This window comes from Stegostoma tigrinum, chromosome 3 (genome assembly GCF_030684315.1).
Source record: "Stegostoma tigrinum isolate sSteTig4 chromosome 3, sSteTig4.hap1, whole genome shotgun sequence".
Lineage (NCBI taxonomy): Eukaryota > Metazoa > Chordata > Chondrichthyes > Orectolobiformes > Stegostomatidae > Stegostoma > Stegostoma tigrinum.
The window spans coordinates 15,918,652-15,944,913 of NC_081356.1; positions in this window are offsets into that span (position 1 = coordinate 15,918,652).

Below are 26,262 nucleotides of genomic sequence, written 5' to 3' on the forward strand. Positions count from 1 at the left end.
TGTGTACAATTATTAAGGATGTGCAGGTTCACAGAGACCTGGGTGTGTATGTATACAGATCATTGAAGGTGGCAGGACGCAGTGAGAGAGCAATTCATAATGCATATATTGTCCTTGACTTTTTTGAAAGGGGCATAGAATACAAGAACAAGAAGGTGTTGCTGCATGTACACAAGATACTTGTTGGATCTCATCTGGTGTCTTGTAAACACTTCTTATGATCATACTACAGGAAGGTTGTGAATACTTTGGAGAGTGTGTGTCAGAGATTTGCAAAGACAAAAATCCAGGAATGACAATAGATTGGGACTGTTTATCCTTAGGCAGAAGCAGACTAAAGAGGAGAGCTGATCAAGGCTTTCAAAGTTATGAGTCTGCAGGATTGGGTAGATTGAGAGAAACTATTCCCACTTGTAAGAGGCACAGATTTAAAATGCTTGGCAAACATTGCTGAGAAACATCTTTTTGCCCAATGAATGATTTGGTTCTGGAATGCAATGTTTGGAAGAGTGGTAGAAGCACATTTAATTCAGACATTCAATGGGATAATTATTTGAATAGAAACAGTGGACAAGGATATGGGGCAAAGGCAGGAGAGTCGCCACAATCTTTGGAGAGCCAGTGTAGACATGGTCAGCGGAATGCCCCGCCTCTGTGATGTCACAATTTTGCCAGCAGATACGTAGGTTCCCACCAGAATTCTCTTCTCAGGACACTCCAGAGAAGCTTAGTCTCTCCATTTCCGTAATGCTTGCGATATCCAACCCTGTGCAATTTGCCGCTGAGAAGGTTGAGCCTGCATCTGGGCAGGACTGTCTCAGTGCATCTGGACCCTGGGGTCATCAGGTCAACAGACTCCACTGGACAGAGATAGTAGGAACTGCAGATGCTGGAGAATCTGAGATAACACGGTGTGAAGCTGGATGAACACAGCAGGCCAAGCAGCATGGTTACAGAGATAGTAGGAACTGCCGATGCTGGAGAATCTGAGATAACACGGTGTGATGCTGCTTGGTCTGCTGTGTTCATCCAGCTTGACACCGTGTTATCTCAGACTCCACTGGACAACAGGCTCCCTCCATACCAGCTGTGAACCCTGAGACACCTAGAAATAATAGAAGAGCAAGGAAAATGAAAATAGTCTGAGAGTGCATAGTTAGCACAAGTGAGACTGTATTGCAAACAGCATCACACATCTATTAATTGGTGCATTTTCAATCTTTACCACTGATCATCTGTAGTTTTTGGGCATGGTTAATTAGATGCAATGTCAGAATTAATCATCCTCCTGAGGATGCTGAGGAAGATAGAGATTCCAATGGCAGGGCAATGCTCATCTCCAAGAAGCATCATGTGTGGTTAGATTTCAGATGTCCTCCAATCATTATGATCATGACTGCAACCAAGACTTAACACTTTGGTGAGGAGATTACTATTTGGAAAGCTAATGGGAATGTTTTTTGATCGATCTGTGCCTCTACTTATGTTCCAAACATTGGACCATTTTGTGTGTTTGAGTGTGTGCTCATTCATGACTGGATGCTTCTCTGGGGGCAAAGATTCTCCCTGCCTTTGTGTCTTACGATGCATGAGTTTAGATGTTGTAGTGGCAGCAGTAAAGCATTTCATACTAATTTGACAGAGTGTATGAAGCTGCAGGCAGTAAAGTTTGAACAATATCAAGTGGGTGAGAAGGATCAGCACTGACTATGTCAGAACTCATTGTACAACTCTTGGATACATAATCATTTAGAAAGCCTCAGAAGTTAACTTTACTTAGCGCCATATAATCTTAGGAACGTGTCATAATGAGAGCTGGCCTATCCCCATTCCTATCAGAAAAGACAATGTTGCTGTTATTCAATGTAGGAGCAGGAGATACTATAACATGTTCAAACACTTGATAATAGTAACTTGTGATGAGAAAGGTGAAAAACAGAAGGAACAAAGAAACTCCATTTGTCTTTGTTTGCAAAGAAGTGCTGCCTGCCTTTATGACAAAAAAAAATCTACAGCAAATGACATGCTCACCCAACACATATCTCTGGAGTTCAGAGTCAATGCAGTACGGAGCTGGAGGAACATAGCAGGTCAGGCACCATCAGAGGAACAGGAAAGTCATTATTTCTGCCCAGCCCAGTCTGATGAAGAGTGTAAACCTGAAACACTGACTTTCCTGCTCCTCTGATGCCACCTGACCTGCTATGTTCCTCCAGCTCCGCACTGTATTGAATCTGACTCAGCATCTGCAATCCTTGCTATCTTTCTTGAATTCAGTTCTGAATTGTGTTCTGTCTGGTTTGTTACTGCTGATTCTGCATCACTTTATAATAACAAAAGTGATACTCCCCCCAATCAATGTCCTAATTTTTCTTCTCAGAAGTTTGCTGACACTGTCCTAAGTCAGCATCTGTGACATCGACTCATTCCCTGCTTCAGTTGAGCAGAGCACAGCATATCGGGATTTTTTGGCAGTGGGTTGGACTTAGCTATGCAGGGGCTGTGGGGAAGTAGGTGTCATTGATAATCAAATAAAAGGGAGGAATGGGAACCAGGGGAGACTCAAAACTCTTGAGGTTGAATGGGTCAACAGCACAAAAAGTTACACGAAGGTCAGGGAGAAATCCTGACCTTTCAGCAGAAAAAAGCTTAGTTAGATTCATTTGTCATGATAAATGACAGGGCAATGATTGCTTGTGACCAAGATTTGTACAATGCACCATTGGCCAGTGCATGGCCAAAACCGACTGTCATGAGCGGACCTGGACAGAGTTTCGTCTTCGACCAAATTTCAACTGCACAATAGGGCTGAGAAATTGCTGTCAGAGTAAGTTTGTTGTGTTTTCACTGCAAGGGATAGTTTGCAAATGTATGCAAGGTGAGGCCCCGCACTGATGGCCTTGCATTGATCAGGCATCTATACAAGCAATGATGTCAATCCCACCATGAAGTTGCTCTGCACATAAACCTCATGCACTGGCCAATGGTGCATTGTACAAATCTTGGTCACAAGCAATCATTGCCCTGTCATTTATCATGACAAATGAATCTAACTAAGCTTTTTTCTGAAGCAGAAGTGGTTGCAGGTGAACTGAAAGGAGTCACCCACAACCTTCAACTTGCAAAGACTTTCCAATGGTCCCTCAGCTACACAAGAACTGCTAGCTTCCTTCCTCTCAAAGAGAAGTAGAAGTGCATGAGAACATCTGCCCTGATATTCAACGTTGCACTTCATGGCTGATATAGTGGTGGGGGAATGTAGGACTGTTCCTACCAAATTTAAATTACACCAACATATTTGTAAGACAAGGTTTGTGATCCACTTATCTGCATAAGGTGTTGTATCTCAGGTTCATGTTGTGCTATTTCAGTGCTGTTCCGGTAGGTCTTTTTCACAGGCCTATATTAAATTCTCATTTGTGTTCGTCACAGCTGCTCAATAATCTGGAGGACCAGTGCTGATGGCATGCACAGGAGCAGTAGAAGATGAGGAGTACCCAGCTCAGGGACTGGTCACAATCACAGAGCCCCTCAGAATGTGTGGGGTCTGCAGGAGGTCTGGAGGTTCTGAGCACAGGGCTGATGCAGGCCTCTTTTCCTTCTTTTCAATTGTAGGCTATAAATTTCCCAAGTTGCCCTTGATGAGGTGGGGATGAGCTGCCTTCTTGGCCTGCTGCAGCCCATGTGTTATTTTAACTCACAATGCCCTGAAGAAGAGAATTTCATGATGTTGATTCAACAACGGTGAAGGAACAATAATATATTTCCAAAATCAGGATGGTGAGTGACTTGGAGGAGAACTTGAAGACGATAAGTGTCCCCATGTATCCATTGCCATTGTCTTTCTAGATGGAAGCACTCGTGATTTTGGAAGGTGCTATCTAAGAATTGTTGGTGAATTTCTGCAGTGCATCTTCTAGATTGTATGCATTGCTGCTACTGAGTGTCGAGGATATTTGTAGATGTTTGTAGCAGCTACTTTCTCCTGAATTGTGTCAAGCTTCTTGAGTGTTGTTGGAGCTACATTCATCCAGGCAATGAGGGAGTATTCCATCACACTCCTGATTTGTGTCTTGTAGATGGTGAACAAGTATTGGGCAGCTACTTGGTATTCCCTAGCCCCTGATCTGCTCTTGAGACTACTGTATTTATGTGGTGAGTCCAGCTGAGTTTCTGGTCCTTGGTAATCCCCAGGATGTTGATAGTAGTGGGTTCAGTGATAGTAACGCCATTGAATATCAAGGAACAGTGGTAAGATTGTCTCTTACTAGAGCTGGTAATTGCCTGGCATTAGTGCAGTACCAATTTTCCATGTCACTTTTCAGCCCAAAATCTGGGTTTTGTCCAGATCTTGTTGCATTTCTTTTCATGGACTACTTCAGTATCTGAGGGGTCATGAATGGTGGGCAATATAAGCCAGTGACACATTCACCCTGTGAATGAATAAAGGATTCCTGCAATTTTTCTTCTTCACACTCTATAAACCAAGCATTCATGCTATCATTTAACAAATATTGCCTGGCTTGTACCTGCTACTTGCTTCCAGTCCTTTTCAGCAAATTAGAATTCATAATAAATTCACACATACGTTTTAAACCATATTGGATAAATATAAATCACCAAATGTTGCTGCTTTTTACAATAATCAGCACAGCATTACAGTAATTTCAGAAACAACTTGAGCATGTCTCATTTATTACTCCTTATGGTATTCTTTCTTTATCTTTATTTGTTAGTGAGATGAGGGCATCGCTGGCTAGACAGCATTTATTACCCATCCCTAATTGTCCAGAGGGCAGCTTAAGGTCAACCACATTGCTGTGTGTCTGAAGTGACATGTAGACCTGACCAGGTAAGGATGGCAGTTTCCATCCCTAAAGGACATTAGTGAGCCAGATGGGTTTTGCCTGATAATCAACAATGGATTTGTGGTCATAGTTAGATTCTTAATTCCTGATATTTTTTATTGAATACAGCTTCCACCATCTACCATGGCGGGATTTGAGCCCGGGTCACCGGGAGCGTTATCTGGGTTGCTGAATTTAACAGTCTGGCAATAATACCACTAGGCCATTGCCTGCCCATAAGGGGTCATGGGTCATATAATTTTATTCCTGCAGCTGATGATTTGTTTATTTGGGTATTTGGATGATTTATTAAATAGCAAGTTTCTAATTATTTGGGATGCTGAAAATGGTATTTTCAGGGGCATTGCTCAAATTAATATAGAATCCTGGACTTTATTAATAGGTCATAAGAGCGAGGAAGTTATGGTAAACATACCCAAGCCACTGATTAGGTCTCAGCTGGAGCATTTTGTAATTGGACTTCCAAAAGGCATTCAACAAGGTACCTCATAAAAAAAACCAAGTCATTAGAACTCAAGGTGTTAGAGATATTATATTGGCATGGATAAAGAATGGCTGATTGACAGGAGACAGCGGGTTGTTCTTTCTCAGGCTAATAGCCTGCAATTGGTGGGGCTCCACAGGGATCAGTGCTTATAATATATAGTAGCCAAATTTGCAGACAACACAGAAATACATGGGAAGGAACGTTGTGAGAGGGATACAAACAGTTTAGAAAGAGATATTGTTCGATTAGCTGAGCTGGCAGAAAATGGACAAATGGGCTATAATGTAGGATAACGTGAAGTTGTTTCAATTTGGAAGGGAGAGCAATAGAACAGAATATTATTTAAACGGAGAGAAACCTGCAGAAAGCTGCAACACAAAGGGGCTTGGGGATATTTGCGCATGAAACACAGAAAGCTAGCATACAGGTGCAGCAGGTAATCAGGAAGGCTAATGCAATGTTTTATTTAAAGGGAGTTGGAGTATAACATTAGGGAAGTCTTACTGCAGCTGTACAAGGTGCAGGTGAGACCACAGTTGGAGTACTGTCAGCAGTTTTAGTTCACCTTGTTTAAGAAAAGGTATTATTTCATTGGATGCAAATTGGAGGAGGTCACTAGGATGATCCATGGTATGGAGGGAATGAGCAAAGGCTAAGCAGGTTGGAGCTCTACTCATTGGAGTTTAGAAGAAAGAGAGATGACCTCATTGAAACATACTTGACAGGGCAAATGCTGAGATAATGCTTCCCCCCGCCCCATGGAGGAGTGTAGGACCAGATGGCATAATGAAGATTAAGACTGAGGAGGAACATCCCCTTTTTAATCAATCAAATGTCTTCATCTGCACATCTCTAGCCATCCAGGAGCCTTTGGACACTTTCCTTCACCTCGATAAAGTTAATTGCCTGCTCAGTAACCCAACTATCCACTCTCTCAATGCCTTCTTATCAGTTTCACTTTATAGAACCAGCATAGTAATTACAGCATCGCAGGTGAGGTAGGACATGGAGTAGTGTAGCAAGTTCTGGAAGATTTTTTAACTTCCTGGTATTGCTTGAGTAATGGTGTGAAAAGTGAAAAAATACAGCAGGAATGAAAATATATATGAAAACATCCCTAATGTCAGCTAAACTTCCCAATTTTCCTTCAAGCTATAAACGACAACTTCAGGATTTCACCACTGAGAGGTATGTCCCTTATTTCCTTGCATTTGTATCTCATTATAGCCTCAAGTCACCTTATCCATATGCCATTTCCGACTCACCGCTCCTTAATGGACAAACTGGATATTACAATTTCCCGGCAGGTATATCAGAGCATGTGCCTGATGGCTGTAGCTCATTGAATACCCATCCTGGCTATCATACAACTGTTTATTCAGAATAATGTCCCCAGGTGCTCGATGGCCACCATTGCCCTCAACCCTTCATCCACACAAGTCAACATCAGCAAAAGAACAAACCTCTCATGTCCGGTCTTGGGATAACTCAGTCGCCACTATACCTACAATTTACTTTGAAGCTCTGGGACATCCACACATTTTGTGCTTCTGTAACATCTTCTTGTACGCAGGGACAGACACGTATCTCATGTATCTGCAGGTCAATGACATTGTACTTGACTTATTGTGTTCACTCTCTTTGTGCTTACTTGGAGGTTGCCAGTCTCTCTTTACTTCATATTGCTTTCTTAATGCACACTTGCTGACTTTCAATGCTGACTTATGGGTTGCCAGGTTCTGTGTGGTTCACATGGTTAGTTGAACGTATAGTGTTTACCATCATTAACCAAAGGTATTAAGGGCCAAAGTTTGGCCACAGATCAGCCCTGATCTCATTGAAGGTGGAACAGGCTCAAAGGGCTGAATGGCCTGCTCCTGTTCCTTTGTTTTAGTGCTAGCCTCGGTGGATTGCATTGCCTTTTACCGCAGAGGAAAATACAGACGGTGTGGAGCACTGACCACCTAATCTATCAGTCAGATGGTGGATTGAGGTGTCGTTGTGTGGCGCTGTGATACTCCAACATCAGGTGTACCATCTGTGTCTGTCGTTTATGCAGTGAGCATACTGCTTGTGTTTCAAGCAAATGATGATAAAAGAAGATCAAAGAAGAACAGTGTAGTGGGATAAAGTGTAATGATAGTCAGCCAATCATTCAATCAGGGGCAATGCCACACTCAGTTAGGGGGCTCATTGTATTCTAATTCAGGGCACTGACTAAAACACTTGGTGCAACAAGAGTTCAGGGCCCAGGTCCTTGCATGCAAAGTGGGTAGAGTAAAATGCTACATTTTGTCTCAGGGCAGAGTGAAACTTATGGATTTGGAGGTCCTTGTAGGTGCAAGTGCAGTAATCATGCCTCCACTAATTCAGCAATGCTATCCATCTGCCTTCAAGTGGTACTTCAGTGGCAAATCATCTACTGTTCAAGACTTCAGATTAAAAATACGGACTCCAGCAGATAATTGAGTTAGGGTTGCCCCTCAGGTCGCTTCTAAACCTTGTTTCTCTCACCTTAAAAGCGAGCCCTTTAAATTTGAACCCCTCAATCCAGGGAAAAGACCTTTTGCTATTCACCTTATCTCTGTTCCTCATGGTATTGTAAACCTCTATAAGGTGCCCCTCAGCCTCCTAGGCTCCAATGGAAATAGTCCCAACCTATCTAACCTCTCCGCATAAATCAAACCCTCCAGCAACATCTCTTCCAAACCGTCTCCAATTTAATAAGACCTGACTCCATCCTTCCATCTTGGACACCAGGCACCAATACCTCAAACATGCTCCATGGGCAGTAACTGCTTGTAACTTCCATCCATGTGCCAGACCTATCCTGTTTCTGCACCTCTCCAATCTGCGTACAGTTCATTTCTGCACATCTAAGCTGCATTTTGGAGCATATCGCCACCTTTCATTGTAAGGCTACCATCAGGATACATCACACACAGGGACAGACACCCAGCTCAAGCACTAGACCAGAGTGGGTCTCAGGCATCCTTGCTTCCTCTCTACACCTACTTCAATGCACACACCATCCATGACTCGCCTTGCTTTGCCTCATCAGCCAAAGTTTAAAGGCTCACAGTCATTCTATCTTGACTTGTCTTTCAGCCAAGACAAGAAATCAAGCAGTTTGTCACAGTTGTATCAGGGAAGGCAAATGTAATGTTGGCTCTTATTTCACAAGGGGAGAAATATAAAATGTGGGGAGGTTTTGCTAAATCTATGCGGGGAACTGGTCAGGCCACAGCTGGAATAGTATGAATAGTGTTGGACCCTTTATATGAGGAAAGATAGACTGACATTGGATACAGTCATAACAGGTTCACTAGGGTGACACAAAGTATAAGGAGACTGTTTTATTAGGAGACGTTGAGCCAATGGGATCTTTCCTTGTTGAAATATAGAAGAATGAGAGTTGACCTCATTGAACAAGATTCCTAGGGGACTGGAAAATGTTGATAGATACGGAATGGTTTTTCCTCTTGTGGGGGAATCTTGGACACAGGGAAATGGTGATGACAGTGGAGTTGAATGAAGGCTCAGAGAAGCAAGTGATGAGCTGCTGAGGTCAAAGGAACTGCATGGAATTTTATGTCAGGAATTGATGCATTTTGGGGAAGGAGGCAGGAATTGGGAGTCACATCACAAAGATATGAACTGAGCTATTAATTAGATGCAGGCACAAGGGAATAAGATAGTTGCTGCTCATTAGTGTGATTCAGAACTCACTATTTAAGACCTAAAGGGAAAATCAGAAATTCTTTTCTTGAAGTTGAGACACTGGTTATATTCTGTCTCATTATACTTTCCCAACTTTCATGCCTTTGCACACACTGTTCAAGGTAGTATAAAATTCTGCCCTGTGGTTTTAAAGCTCAAATACACCATTCCATTCAATGAAATGAATGAGTTTGAAACACCTAGTGCAACCATCAAAGTTATATGAAGGAACATATTCTGAACCAAGCTGATATCAAAAAAAATCCCATCAGAAGGAAAAACATGATATTCCGTTAGTCCCAACAATCTCTCCTCATTTACCTCCTCTTCGCATTTCTATCAGTTTAAGCTTAGAATCTCACAATAGTTCACAGGTATCCAGGCAACTGCTCACAAATATGCCTCCCTTGCAATTCATACCATCTCTGGCAAGATGCTCAAGGCTTTCAAGCATCTTTTAGCTCAAGGCTGTGCTTCTGAGAATCATTGTCCCAAATCTAACAGATTATTGTTTAAAGCTCATAAAGAGCTGATGTGTTATTACAGATTAGTTACAAGAATCATTGCGCTGGATTTTGAGAGAGCTAGGGAGACGCTGCAGAAGTTTAGAAGTAGTGGACAGCATCCATTTCTAGGCACGATTCCCAGCTCCCCTCAAATGTCACCAGCTTGGGAGAAGGGTCTGGGTAGCAAACCTGTACCAAAACTGAAAACCAAAATTGTTCCATCACAATGGGTCAGGCAGTGTTCTTGGAGAGAGAGCACGCTAATGTTTCAAGTCGAGATGACCCTACATCAGAGCTAGACCATGCATTACTTAACAGGTGATTCCTTTGCAAGGATAGGCTTCTTCCAAGTTTTGTGGAACTGGGCCAACATTGTGGGAGGGTGTGCTGCTTCTATCCATGGGGAACTGGATCTCCCGCAAGTCATCCTGGAGAAGAACCTGCAATGAAGTTCACTGAACGGTGAGATCGCAATTTGCCTTCTCTGAGGCATCTCAAATTTGCAGGTATGAGTTGGAGTTTTCTGAGAGTGGGGTGTAGTGGATGATGACAATATTTTAATACGTGATATTACTTCTGGCTTGCAAGGAGCGAGTGCTGTCTGAGTGCCCTATAGGTATGGCACTAGGGCTTTCAATGGCATTAGGAAATGATGGGGGTGATCTCCTTATCACAATCTTTGTGCGTGCATACCTAATGAGCTGAAAATTGCATAAAACAAGGCTGTATACCCTGCCTCAGAGCAGTGGGTAGCTTATTTCTAATCCCAATTTAACCCTTGTCACCAAGAGGAATATCCAATCCGGAGAAGCACCTTATTAGAAAGGGAAAACGTTTCTGCAAAGGTTGTTTGTCTTATTCAAGAAAAGATAATACATAAAGTGAATACTGACACTCCCACTCCTATCTTCAGTTAATATTTGACTGCAGGCTCTAGTTGCTGCTTTAACCTTACACATGGATTCCTTTATTACAGCCTATAAGCCACACTTTCCAAACAACATTGATATTACCTGAACATTACTTGAACATTTTCAATTTCAAAACAGTGAGATTTTGTTGGATTTTCACTGCTTATTAAAAGATTGTCAAGGTTACTGATTAATTGTCAAGCTAACATGCAGTTTGTCTGAAGACATATAATTATTCATGTAATATGTTTGCTAACCAGCTAGCAGAGAGCTGTTATTCTCCCGGAGAAGCTTGAAGATATTGGCATGGACACAAGGCACTGTACAGCTAATGGTCACTGTTTAACTTTGCACTATCTGCCCCAGTGGTGAGGCTGTATGGCTTGGGCCAAAAACTCAATACAAACAGAGAATTTTGCAATATCAGGGCAATCCCATTGACGGAGCTCATTAGGGAACTGTACTGTATGCTCATAGAACATAAAACAGCACAAGACCTTCAGCCCATGATGTTGTGCCAACCTATTATCCTACTAAGATAAATCTACCCTGCACGACCCACAATTTACTATCCTCCATGTGCCTAACCGAAAGTTGCTTAAAAGTCGCTTCAGTATCTGACTCCACTATCACTGCCGGCAGCGCATTCCACACGCCCACCACTCTCTGTGTAAAGAACCTACCTCTGACATCTTGCTTATACCTTCTTCCAATCACCTTGAAATTATAGACCTTTGTAAAAATCATTTCTGCCCTGGGAAAAAGTCTCTGACTATCCACTCTACCTATGCTCTCATCATCTTGTACAGCTCTATCAAGTTATCTCTCATCCTTTTCTCTCCAATGAAAAAAGCCCTAGCTCTCTCAATCTTTCCTCGCAAGACCTGCCCTCTAGTCCAGGCAGCATTCTGGTAAATCTCTTCTGCACCCTCTCTAAAGCTTCCACATCTTTCCTACAGTGAGGCGACAAGAACTGAAAACAATATTCCAAGTGAGCAACACAACCTCAAGGCACTTAAACTCAATTCCCCTGCCAATGAAAGCCAACACACCATGCACCTTCTTGACAACCCTATGGGTAGCAACTTTGAGAGACCTGTGGACATGTACTCCAAGATCCCTCTGTTCCTCCACACTGCCAAGAATCGTGCCATTAACCCTACATTCTGCACTCAAATTCAACCTTCCAAAATGAATTGAAATGCTCAAGAACTAGCGGCAGGGGTTGTCACCATTTCCATCCTTGTGATGTTAACAATGGCAGTTCATGTGTATCTGCCATTTACACATCTCTTTATTTTAACTAAAGTAAGCCTGATTTCTTGTGTTTCCAAAAAGCTGGCAGATAAAATGGGGCGGGAAAGGGTAAATCCATATGTAAGGCACAAACATAAGAATTGGGAGCAGGCGTAGGGATTTTCTCAGCTTGAAACCAATCGGTTATGCAGCGCACTCTGGCACTGCAAGTAGTTCCCAGAGTCTAGGTCCATTAAATCTAAGTCCAGGTAGATGTGAGCGTCTCAGAGTGGGGAGAGGAGATGAGCTATTGAGGGGAGTGTGCGATGTACCTTAATTTTAAGAGACTTCAGTTCAAGAACCCCATATGCTTTGTTTACACTATGTTGTGACTCTGTCTGGCATTCAATCTCCACAGTCCTGCAAGCTATATATGTACAGAAATTAGTTCTTTTTTCATTTGTACTCTCCTGTTAGATAAAACAACCCACAGATTCCATCAATCCCTGACAAATATTTTTCTGTTAGACCATTACCATTAACATGGTTTGGTGAACCATGGAAGTCATCTTTTGTTGAAGTTTGTCATCCTTGAATAAATTGAGAAAACTAAGCTACTGGTAAAATGCATAGTTGATTGTCTGAAATCATTCTAAATTGACGAGGCAAACTTCTTTATGCCGAAGGTTGCAGGAACAGCAACACATTTTCCGCTTGGGAACCCTGCAGCCTGATGGTATCAATGTGGACTTCACCAGTTTCAAAATCTCCCCTTCCCCTACTGCATCCCTAAACCAGCCCAGTTCGTCCCCTCCCCCCACTGCACCACACAACCAGCCCAGCTCTTCCCCCCCACCCACTGCATCCCAAAACCAGTCCAACCTGTCTCTGCCTCCCTAACCGGTCCTTCCTCTCACCCATCCCTTCTTCCCACCCCAAGCCGCACCCCCATCTCCTACCTACTAACCTCATCCCACCTCCTTGACCTGTCCGTCTTCCCTGGACTGACCTATCCCCTCCCTACCTCCCCACCTATACTCTCCTCTCCACCTATCTTCTTTACTCTCCATCTTCGGTCCGCCTCCCCCTCTCTCCCTATTTATTCCAGTTCCCTCTCCCCATCCCCCTCTCTGATGAAGGGTCTAGGCCCGAAACGTCAGCTTTTGTGCTCCTGAGATGCTGCTTGTCCTGCTGTGTTCATCCAGCCTCACATTTTATTATCTAGGCCTGAAACGTCAGCTTTCCTGCTCCTCTGATGGTGCTTGGCCTGCTGCATTCATCCAGCTCCACACATTGTTATCTCAGATTCTCCAGCATCTGCAGTTCCCACTATCTCTGAAGCAATAATGTTCATGTTCTTTCATACTGCAAATGTGGATCAATATACCTGGCTAAAATATGGGGAAGTACACTACACTGCCAGCCTAGCAATTCTAAATTAGTTGTCAGCATTATTCTTCACATATTCAGGATTATGTAACCAATGCTGACCAATTGTAGAATCACATTTAATGTTGGACACCCTCATGCCAGTTTTTCAGAATTGAGCTGATCACACCTACATGAATGCCTGGGCTAATGTCAAGTTATTGAGTTACACAGGGCAGCGTTCTTCTTGGATAGTTTCATGCTTCAAGTGATCCTGGGAAAAGACACTTTTATACCGTCTGGTCCCATGTTATGATCTGTTGATGATATCACAAAACATGCCGAATAAAATGTAGGTGACCATAAGACATAAGCCAACTCCCATCTCTAAGATAATGAACCCTTTTGGGTACATCTACTCAGCCTACAATAATGAGTGAAGTGATGAAAGAGAAGGGAAGGAAGCAGGATGATCTATGAAAAGCATCAGAAACATTGGCTTAGGCTCAGAATGTTGATGGTGAGAATGACAGACCTTCAAGATCAGGTAGATATGCACAGTGCGCATTACAAGAAGCTGCTGGAAATCCTTCCTGAGACGGTTGTTTCAGAAATCAGTGACAGCAGCAATGCTGCAGTGAAAGAGTTCAAGCAGAACGACAAGCAACCACTGATTAACAGATGGAAAAGTTCCAGCTGTCACAGAAAACTAAAATAAAAAAAGATGTTGAAGAAACTGGAGAGTTATGAGAACAGTTTATGAAAATATATTGGGCCAAGAGATATATGAAACCTTGATTGAATGAAAAGAATGTAAATGAGTTAGAAGCTTATAAGGAACAAAACAATAAGTCCATGAAGCAGGAAGAAAGGAGATCCACTGAAAACAATGTTGTTGATCCCTTTAAACAATGCCAATACACAGGAAGAGGGCACATAAATCTGCCAGATGACTACATACTACCATAAATAGGTTATAGGTCTTTGAAAATTGGTCCAGATTTTTCAGTAGATTTGGGGGAGCACCTCCAGTGTGCGCTTTGATGAGTATCCTACATCAGCTTCCATGCCAAAGCCCTCTTCTTAGCCTGACCTGCCTGATGGGCTCTGAATGTGATAAATTGGCCATTCAGATGTTTCTTGTAATCTGCCATCTCCACTATGCAGTGATGAGCCACTGGTGTTGGACCCAGAGGGAGATGCTGAGTGAGTAGAATCTTCATAGCAGGAGATGCCTTATTAGGTGCCAACTGATGGAGATGAGGCTGCGGGGTCCAGGTCACAAGTCAATACAGTGCATAGCATGAACACCCGTGGCTATCTGATGAACAGACAGTTGACAGCAGGACAAGTACAAAAGGCCATCATACCTAGAAGTTCTCCATCAAAGGCAGACCTCTTGGCTGTTCATAGAAATTTTTAACATCTCCCCCTTCCATCTATGAGACATGCCATGGAATTCTGATAAAACAACAGGCACTTCAGGAGATGCTCACCTTTTCAAGCTATCCATAGTATTGTGGCAAAGATGGAATGGAGTGAATTTAAATTATGATTTCCTTTCCCCTCTTCATTCTGTGACTGTGAGGTATTGTTTGACTTATTCCTTTCCTTTTTGACGACAGTCGCTTGCCTGCCTGAATGTGTTTTGAAAAATGGTGCCTCACCGAGCCATCAGCACAGTGTGCTCCTAATCAGTTGGTTCTTCTTTGCTTACTAGCCCCAGTTGACTCTAGCGCATTAAAATTGCCAGAGTGATCCTGCTAACCACCCTTATGGGTCACCACCCTGGCTATTTCCTCACTCCCTACCCCAGACCCCACCACCCCCAGCCCTATGACACCTTGTTACTTGTAAGTTGCTATACAATAGTTTAGACCTGTGTGATTGGAATATGCTAACTGGATCGAGATAGCCAGCCTAGCTGGAAGCATGTTTGAAGTGATGGCCATGTATCGGCATGTCACATGACATCTGGAAACAGTAGCAATTATGATTTCACGGACCTTGTAAAGGTTAGCTCCCTTCTAATCAAATGCCTTTATTCACAGTTTGTTCTCATAAATTTTTGACATGCTTCTGAAGGTAAGCTGAAGCATTATACTTCAGCTCCACATCTTTCACAAGGTTTTCATTTAATTAGTTCCTTTTTGGCTCCAAAGATGAGTCATGAAGCTGAAAACATTTTGCTATTGCGTTTGAGACTGAGATTGAAAGTAATTGATTAAAAACTTCTGATTTTTTTTCATTTCTTCTAAAATGAATTGGTTACAAAACCCATTAAAATCAATTTCAATCAGCTTGCAAATTTCACAGCACTCCATTTTATTGTTATTTGAAACCAGATGTCTCAAAATCATACCTCTTCTCAAGGTGCATCTATTTGCTTCCTCATTAACATTACTCCAACTGATTAGGGAGAGAGACATTGTGTAAAATAGTCAGAGCTCATTATCCAAAGAACTTGCCTTCTTTCCCATTCTGCAATTTAGAAAGAAGGTCTTCCACGACAAATTGCAGCATTATACGTCTAGCACTGCTTCCAACTGTCTAGTTTCTACTTTTTTTCAATGTTTCATGATAATCATTAAATGTTACAAAATGTAAATGTAACAAAGGAGAAAGGACTCCTGATTATTGTCATTGAATGTTTCCCACTTCTTCTTGCCTTTCTAAGGAAAAACAATGCCTTTAATGAGGGCCAGACTTGCAGATCTTGTCCATCACAGATGGTTTCTTCAGTAGAGAAAGAGAACTGGACATACAATTTTAGAAGTAGACGTCCATAACCAAAGCTCAAAACTTTCTGCAATTTTTAACACAGCTGTGAATTACATGACAATTGGAGCCATATCAAATCATTTTTCATATTTAGTAGTTTTGTCTTTGCATAATCTGAGTATAATATGAATCAGGAGTTTTTTTTCCCCCTCTCAGACGGTTGTTAGTCTGTGGAATCCTCATCTTCAGAAAGTAGCGGAGGCTGTGGCATTGGATTTATCCAGGGCTTTGGATAGAGCATGGGATCAAGTGGGGGCTGGGATAGGAGGGTGGGGCCTGGGGTAGAGGGTGAGGGTGGAGGTGGAAGACAGGAGGATTGAATTGACACCACAACCAGATTAGCCTTGATCTTACTGAACGACATAGGAAGTTCGAATTGCTAAATGGCATAATCATGCTCCTAAGTCTTATATTTCAATCAGAAAAATTATGTTAATTGGCAATTATTAATGCAAGGGTCCTGAAATGATACAGTTCAATTTTTATGTCTACAATTATTTTATTTTTTAACAATTTCTGAATTTGGTAAAAACTTTGCAAGTCTTGATTTAAATAAATTAGGACGGCACTATGGCTCATGGTTAGCACTACTGCATCACAGCACCAGGGACCTGGGTTCAATTCCTGCCTCGAGTGACTATCTGTGTGGAGTTTGCACAGTATCCCTGTGTCTGCGTGGGTTTCCTCCGGGTGCTTTGGTTTCCTCTCACAGTCCAAAGATGTACAGGTGAGGTGGATTGGCCATGCTAAGGGATGTTTAGGCTAGGTGGATTAGGCATGGGTTTGGGTGGAATGCTCCTCAGAAGGGTGGTGTGGGCTTGTTGGGCCACATGGCCTGTAGGGATTCTATGATAAATTATTGTCAATGTCAACATAATCTCTTCAAAAGCACAGGTAACTTGTAGGCCAAGCATAGTGAATTCATGAAGTTTTTACTGCAGAAGACTAGGGGTTGTCATATTCAAGTTAGATAGTCAGGTTTTGAATATTAAGGAAATCAAGGCTTAATGTGAAAAGACAGGAAAGTAGAATTGAGGATTCAGATTTACAATGATCACATTGATTGACAGAGCAGACTCAACAGCCTGAATGATCTTCTTCTGCCCCTATGCCTTATGGCCTAAAGTGAGTGAGGTGGCCACATTTTGAAATGTTATCAGCATACAATGCAAGGATTGGATGTATCTTAAACTTCTGCACATCTTTGTAACTCAGCCTGTAGCACCTGCTAAGTCCCTTGCACACAGTTTTAAGATACCAGTCAGTTAAGTTTACATTTAGTGAAGCAAAACTGAGGCTGACTCAAATACAAATACAGCACTTCATGATTGAAAAGGGGGGATGGCTTATATTCCAAGGAAATGTAGAGTTTGAAGGCATGACTTACAACAGATAATAAATTCATTTACAGAGAAATCACACATAATTTCCATGATTCGGAAGAATATAAGAGATTAAAACTGAGTAATAGCTAGCCAAATGTATTTTACACAGATGTATTACTTGTGTTTAGGTTCCATTTTATACTCCCTAAGTCTTAGAATTACAGACTGCAGATGTAACTCACAACCCAATATCTGCACAAAGTTCAGTTACACATATTTACATTGATGATACATACACCTCTGATGAAGGGTCTAGGCCCGAAACATCAGCTTTTGTGCTCCTGAGATGCTGCTTGGCCTGCTGTGTTCATCCAGCCTCACACTTTGTTATCTTGGATTCTCCAGCATCTGCAGTTCCCATTATCACTACTTACACTGTGATCCACTTAATCTCCAGACTGGAGACCTAATATTGTCACTTTGGTGATGCAGCTCATTTTCTAGTCTGCTGCTCTGATTCTAATAAGACCACAAGACATAGGAATGAAGATTATAAATGGGGTAAAGAGTTAGGGAATAATTGGGCCTATATGATTAGTGTAACTTACAAAATATTACCGTAGTCAAACCACAGATTGGAAGATGAAGAGACATATGGGGAGGATTGAACTCATTCAACTGTAGCATGTACACCTTCTGTGCCAAAATATCCCTTATAATCTCATTGTTCATCTTGAGTATTCATTATATTTAGCTTCAACAAACATTGAAGTACTTGACCACACGTTGAATTAAACTTTTGTGTTTAGACACAGACTTCAGCTTTTTTCAATGTGACAGAACTTACGCAGAAACAAGTGAGACTGTGACTGTGAGCGGTCGACAGCCAGCAATATTAACAAATACACTGGTGATGGTACATTTTCCAGTACTGAAATATTTATTGAACGGATGTTTCAATTGCAAGAATGGATTTTATGTCTCAATATTAATTCTCTGAAGCCTGAGTTATCAGTGTTAAACATGTATTGCTGTAAGAGGTAATATCCCTGTTAACTTGGTAATTTGATCATTAAATATCTTTCCCTAAAAGACCACATCAATCATTGAAGAATACTGGTTAGTTGGAATAAATTCAAAATCTGCTTGGTTAGATCTAACTTCTACAGAAACAAATCTAAAAAAATGGAATGAATGACTTGCTTATCCATCCTTTCCTCCAACAAATTTCATTTATTTACCTTCTGTGACATTTTCCATGACTCAAAAATTTACGCCATGTAAACTCAAGTTCATCTGAATGTCCTTTTCCATAGCAATTTCTTCCTTGCTGTCATCCAGTCATTGCCAGGCTCCTCTAGTTCTTTAGGTCTCTCTATGGTCTGTCTGTAACCATAACCCTTCCTAGTGCCCATCTGACAACTTATACCTCCCATGGCTCGATGCCCTAGCATCTACTCTACATCTCGTATCTCACTGGTCCAAAATTCTAGCACCTGTCAGATAACCAATTCCTTCCATGACCTAGTAGCTTGCATATGCATTTACCAAGGAAGTAAATTACCAATTAATAAACAAGGAGATGGGTGAAATTTTAGATGGGCTGAAAATTAATATTGAGGTTCTGTTAGAATACTGGCAGGACTTAAAGTTGATAAATCACAAGGACCAATTAAGATGCACCCATGGATATTGAAGGACACAATTGTTAAAATTGCAAAAGTACTGGTTAAAATCCCTCAATTCTCCTTAGATATGTAGATGGTGCGAGAGGACTGCAGAATTGCATTGATTAACTTTGAAGCTGGAGGCTCAGTTGATTAACTTTGGTGCTAGTAATACTTTTAGAAACAATATGTCGAAACAAAATGAATATCATCTTAGATGAAAGATAATAAAATGTGAGGCTGGTTGAACACAGCAGGCCCAGCAGCATCTCAGGAGCACAAAAGCTGACGTTTCGGGCCTAGACCCTTCATCAGAGAGCGGGATGGGGTGAGGGTTCTGGAATAAATAGGGAGAGAGGGGGAGGCGGACCGAAGATGGAGAGAAAAGAAGATAGGTGGAGAGGAGAGTATAGGTGGGGAGGTAGGGAGGGGATAGGTCAGTCCAGGGAAGACGGACAGGTCAAGGAGGTGGGATGAGGTTAGTAGGTAGGAGATGGGGGTGCGGCTAGGGGTGGGAGGAAGGGATGGGTGAGAGGAAGAACAGGTTAGGGAGGCAGAGACAGGTTGGACTGCTTTTGGGATGCAGTGGGTAGGGGGGAAGAGCTGGGCTGGTTGTGTGGTGCAGTTGGGGGAGGGGACGAACTGGGCTGGTTTAGGGATGCAGTAGGGGAAGGGGAGATTTTGAAACTGGTGAAGTCCACATTGATACCATTAGGCTACAGGGTTCCCAAGCGGAATATGAGTTGCTGTTCCTGCAACCTTCGGGTGGCATCATTGTAGCACTGCAGGAGGCCCATGATGGACATGTCATCTAAAGAATGGGAGGGGGAGTGGAAATGCTTTCCGGAGAGACCACTCTCTCCGTGACTCCCTTGTTCGCTCCACACTGCCCTCCAACCCAACCACACCCGGCACCTTCCCCTGCAACCGCAGGAAATGCTACACTTGCCCCCACACCTCCTCCCTCACCCCTATCCCAGGCCCCAAGATGACATTCCACATTAAGCAGAGGTTCACCTGCACATCTGCCAATGTGGTATACTGCATCCACTGTACCTGGTGTGGCTTCCTCTACATTGGGGATACCAAGTGGAGGCTTGGGGACCGCGTTGCAGGACACCTCCGCTCGGTTCGCAACAAACAACTGCACCTCCCAGTTGCAAACCATTTCCAAACCATCCCAAAACCAGTCCAACCTGTCTCTGCCTCCCTAACCTGTTCTTCCTCTCACCCATCCCTTCCTCCCACCCAAAGCCGCACCCCCATCTCCTACCTACTAACCTCATCCCACCTTCTTGACCTGTCCGTCTTCCCTGGACTGACGTATCCGCTTCCTACCTCCCCACCTATACTCTCTCCACCTATCTTCTTTTTCTCCATCTTCGGTCCACCTCCCCCTCTCTCCCTATTTATTCCAGAACCCTCTCCCTCTCTGATGAAGGGCCTAGGCCCGAAACGTCAGCTTTTGTGCTCCTGGGATGCTGCTTGGCCTGCTGTGTTCATCCAGCCTCACATTTTATTATCTTGGATTCTCCAGCATCTGCAGTTCCCATTATCTCATCATCTTAGATGAATGTTGATTCATTAAGGAAAGCCAAAATGGTTTTGAGGGAAAATCATGATTAATGAATTGATTATTTTGATGAGATACTGGTAATCATCACTCCTCAATCTAGATAAAGTATATTGTTGACATGATAAAGCCTGAAATGCTCAAGGGAAACACTTTTCTCAAGGAACCACAGGCCCACTGGTGCGAAAGACAGCTATGGCCAAAACTGAACAAGACTAGCCACGTAAACGTTGTGGCTATAAGAGGCTAGGAAACTTGCAGAGAGTAACTTGCTTCCTCAAAGTTTGTCCACCATCTAAAAGGTACAATTAAGAGTCCGATGGAATACTTCCTGCTTGCCTGGACAACAGCAACTTCGACAACATTCAAGAAACTCCATACCATTCAGGACAAAACATCATCCTGGGTGGTCCCTCGCAGATTATGATGACCCAGAGTGAGTCTGTAGGTCCTGAGGAAGGGTCACTCTGGGTCAAAGTATTAACTCTGATTTCTCTCCACAGATGCTGCCAGACCTGCTGAGCTTTTCCAGCAACTTCTGTTTTTGTTGGCCGTTAGGGCTGATGCAGCTACCACAGGCTCTGTTATACTTGTGGTAGGTGGTGGTCATGGGAAGGTGCGGGGCATTAGTGTGGCAGCACGCTCCTTTTCCTGTCTTCCACCTATTTCAAACGCCAAGGCGCTTGCTGCCTTCCTGGATGCTCCTCCTCCACTTTGGATGGTCTTGTGCCAGTGATTCCCAGGTGTCTATGGGAGTGCTGCACTTCACCAGTGAGGCCTTGAGGATATCACTGAAGCTCTTCCTCTGCCCACACGGGGCTCGCCTGCTGTTTCAAAGCTGGGGGTAGAGCACCTGCTCGGGGAGCCTCATGTTGGTCACGTGGTCAACATGCCCATTGCAGCCGATCAAGGGTGGTCACTGCTTCAATGCTGGTGATGTTGGCCTGCTCGAGGACATTGGTGTTGGCGCATCTTTGTTTCCTGGCAGATTTGCAGGGTCTCGCGCAGGTAGCGAAGGTGGTGCTGCTCCAATGCCCTGAGGTGTCTGCTGTAGACAGTCCATGTCTCAGAGCCATATAGGAAAGTGGGAACCACCACAGTTCTGTAAGCCATGAGATAGTAGGAACTGCCGATGCTGGAGTCAGAGATGACACAGTGTAGAGCTGGAGGAACACAGTGGACCAAGCAGCATCGGAGGAGCAGGAATGCTGACGTTTTTGGTCAGGACCAGAAATGCCTGAAGAAGGGTCCCAACCCGAAACATCAGGTTTCGTGCTCCTTTGATGCTGCCTGGCCTACTTTGTTCTTCCAGCACCACAGTGTGTGATCTCTGTATACCATAAGCGTAGTTTTGGATCCGATATTGTCATCCTTGAACATCCTTGTCCTCAGGCAGCCGAAGGCTGTGCTAGCACACTGGAGGTGGTCCTGGATCTCTTTAACAGTGGCTGCTTTGGCCAACAGGACACTCCTGAGCTATTAGAAATGGTTGCTCCACATACCATTTGATTGGCACCACATCCATAAACAAACACTCCCTCCACCACTGATAACCAGCCGCAGCAGTGAGTGCCATCTACAAGACATGCTGCAGAAATAAAAGAATTTATCGAGGCTCCACAGGCAGCAACTTACAAACTCACGGCGTTCAGCTTTTGGTTCGCAAACGTATTTACCACTTGGTGCCTGGCGTAAACACCTTTATCTTCCTTAAGTTAATTTCTGTCCCTTTTGTCATCAATAAAGCTTTAGAGGACAACAGTGATGAAGTCGCAATGAACCTTTATAAATCACTGTTTGGACCTTCGGCGGAGTATGGTGCTGGATTTTCAGGATCAGCACACGTTGGGATCTGTATGAGAGGGTGCAGAAAAATGAAATTGATTGACTTCAACAGTGAGGATACCTTGGAGAAGCTGGTATCGTCCTCCTAAGAGAAGGGAAGGTTGAAGTGATGTGGTAGACATCTTCAAAAACCTGAGGAGCCTGTAGAGGGTTGGCAGAGAGAAATGGTCCCTATTTGTGTCAGAGTTAAGGGCAAGGGGGCACTGATTTAAAGTTATTTCCAAATGACTACAGGAGACATGGCATAAGTATTTTTTAAATGGCAAGTAGTAAGGATATAGAATGCACTGTCTGTGACTGTGTAAAAGTAGATTTAATTGTGGCTTTCCAAAGGGAATAGGATAATACTGGGAAGCTAGTGACAGAGTGCTGGTAGCATTTGACCAGACTAAGTTAATTTTCTGGACCCACATTTTAAATTTCACCATGGCAATAGTGAAATTTCAATTCAATTAAGTTAATATTTAAAGATCTGGAAGTGTGAGTTGGTTTTATAGTCACAATTACTGAGACCATCATCAACTCTCCCAAAATTCATCAGGTTCATGGTATCGCTAAGGAAGGAAATCTTACCAGGCTGTCCTATATATGACACCTGACCCACAGCAACTTGGTTGAGTCTTAACTGTCCTCTGAAATGGCCTCCTGATGTACCAAGTCACGAAAGAATAGGTAGCAGTTATTCAGGAAGGTGCCTCAATACTTTCTCACCTACAATTAGGGATGGGAACTTTGCTAGCAATATCCATATCCCATGAATAGAATGGCTTAAATGACCTCCTGTGTTCTAACCATTTTATAATGGGCTCCTCAGAAACATAAAAACTGAAAGAACTGCAGATGCTGTAAATCAGAAGCAAAAACAGAAATTGCTGGAAAAGCTCAGCATGTCTGGCAGCATCTGTGAAGAGATATCAGAGTTAACGTCAGTTAACCCTTCCCCAGAACCCCTGGTGATTTACGAGCAGTGGTTAATAGATGAAAAAAATACTGCAGTGATTTGCTGATGGGGAGAAAAGATCTTCAGTTACGTGTAAGAGCACTTCTGAATATAACAAATAGGGCAAAATAGATCAGAGTTTGTTTCTACCTCTGGACAAGAAGGCCTGGGTTCAAGTCCCACTGGCCCCAGAGGTATGTAATAACACCTCTCAACAGATTGGTTGGAACAAAAAATCTAGATAAGTGTTTCTGATAGGTGTTTGTGTGCAACGGTACTGCCCCTACTTCTGCACCAGGAGGTTTGTGTTCAATTCCCACATGTTCCAGAATAGTGTGATATAGGTTGATTAGAAAATATCTCACATAGGGGTTGTGGCTCAATTATTTTGAGAAGAAAAGGCTTTACATTAATGAAGAAACAGGATATTGGACACTATAAAAGAATTGTGTTTCAATTGGAGTTCATTAGAAATAATAGAAAGTATTATGGACCATCATGAGTAGCAATGAAATTACATGTTTTGAATTAAATTACTTCGGTAGTCAATGAAAAAACCTTAAGAAAATTGAACATTTCAATTAACCACAAATAAAATGAACAAATGAAGCCGAATATGAGATAGAAAGCTCAAAAGAAACAGCATTAATTCAACTCATGATTTCTTTTGATTTCAATTCAGTTTGAGATTTAGGAGCTGTAACAATTAATTTTGGAGATAATTATGTGTTGCTGACAGAAAAGACTTGATTTTCAAAAACGAAAACGGGCACGTCGGTGGTTTAATGGGAGTGGAAATGAATGAACATGCTAAAATGCACAATTAAATGAAAAGTCATTTTTTAAAAATTCCTTTGAGGTTTTGAAGTCTCCTGTACCTTTCGAAATAAAATAAAATTTATAAGGACGTAAAGTTTCCAAGTATTTATGTGAAATTTTTTTGGTCAATCCTGCTGGAAAGTGATATTTTAAAACTCAAGAGAGCTGATTATCAGGGTGGAAAGTGGTGAAATAACAGAAGAAATTGGGGGAGACAATGGCCTAAATTTATTGTCTCTAGAGTATTAATCCAGAAATTTAACTAGTGTTCTGGGGACCCAGGATCAAATCCTGCCATGGCAGATGATGGAATTTGAATTCAGCAAAATAATTTTGAATTAAGGGTCTGATGACAATCCTGAAACCATAGCTGATTGTTGGGAAAACCTATCTGGTTCAGTGATGCCCTTTAGGCAAGGAAACTGTTTTCCTTACCTGTGAGTCTGGCCTACATGTGATTCTAGAACAACAGCAATGTTCCAGACACGTAACTGCCCTTTGGGCAATTAGGGATGGGCAATAAATGCTGGCCTAGCCAGACACACTATGACATCTCACGAGTGAATTAAAAAACAAATTGAGTGACCTAAGTATGAAAGAGTTTAGCAGCCTTAAAAATGATTAAATCTGCAAGATGGAATGTATCCCAAGCTCTTGAGGAGGGCAATTGATGAGATATCAGAGGTTCTGGCAGTAATTTTCAAATCATCTGGCCACAGCTGAGGTGCAGGAAGACTGAAAGACTGACAACATCATCACATTATTTAAAAAGGGAGGTAAGGATAAATCAGAAAATTAGAGACCGGATAAGTTTAACCTCGATGCAGATGGAATTCAACCCAAAAACATGTGAGTTAATGCACTTGGGCAAGGCAGTGAATGTCACTGTGAATGGTAGGACCTGAAAAGTACTGAGGATTAGAACAACCTTGGTAGCAGGCCAGATAGATAAGCTGGTTAAGGAAGCATGTGGGATACTTGTCATTATTGGCTGAGACACAGAATACGAGAGCAGTGAAGTTATGCCAGAAGTATATAAATAACTGATTAGGCTGCAATCAGAATGCTGCTTGCGGATCTGGTCACCCCATTATAGGAAGGATGTGATTGGGCTAGCGGGGATGTAGAGGCGATTTACAGTGATGTTGCCTGGTTTGGAGCATCTGAGCTTTGAGGAAAGCTGGGATTGTTTCCCTTGGAACAGTGAAAGTTGGGATGGGACCTGACAGAGGCATACAAAACTATGAGGGCCAAAGATGGGGTGGATAGGAAGGCAATTTCTCCATTAGTAGAAGGTTCAGTAACCACGGGACTCAAATGCAAGATAAGAGGCGGAAGTGTTAGATGAGATTTTTTTTTCACTCGGGAGGCCATAGCCTCCAGGGATACGGGCCAGAAGCTGGAAAATGGGAGGAGTATATTCCAATTTTGTTAACTGGTGTGGACATAATGGGCTGAAGGGCTTCACTCTGTCCTGTAGATGTCTGAGTCCAGTACACTGGCATTAATGATTAGACGTCCAATGGTGGGCCAAGGTATATGTTCTATCTGCTCCCCAAAACTGCAGGGAAGCCAACCCATTTTCCAAGGCCATGTCACATGAAAGATACAATGGGAGAATTCTGGTCCTGATCTTCTTTATATAAAGGAAGACTGTCACTCCTGATGCAATGTAGTGACAGTACTTAAGGCAACACTGTGCAGATGGGGCACAATTCTGGTCTGCCTGCTATAGGAAGGATGGTGCTAAACTTGAATTGGTTCAGAAAGGATTCATGAGCATATTGCTGGAGTCGGAGGGTTTGAGCTATAGGGAGAAGATGAATAGGCTGGAGCTTTTTTATCCTAGAGTGTCAGAGGCTGAGGGATAACTTCATAGAAGTTTATAAATTCTGGAGAACCAGAGAAAAAGGATGCCAGATGGGTGGATGAAGAAAAGTAGACCACAGACCTAAGACTTGGACAGCCAGTTTGAACATTAAAGATGTGAAGATTGTGGATGAAGACTTGGGGGGAATGAGCGCAACGTATTTCAGGGACATTAATTACACTAACAGCCCCAATGTCTGACCCGTGTGGCCCTTGAAACTGAAATAAAAATCTGTTGACATGCTAAAAATCCATTATCTTATTACCACCCACAACAAGGGTGAAGTTTAACATTGCTAGGGAACAGTCAGGAGCAAAGATCATTAATTATCACAAGCATGCAGAAA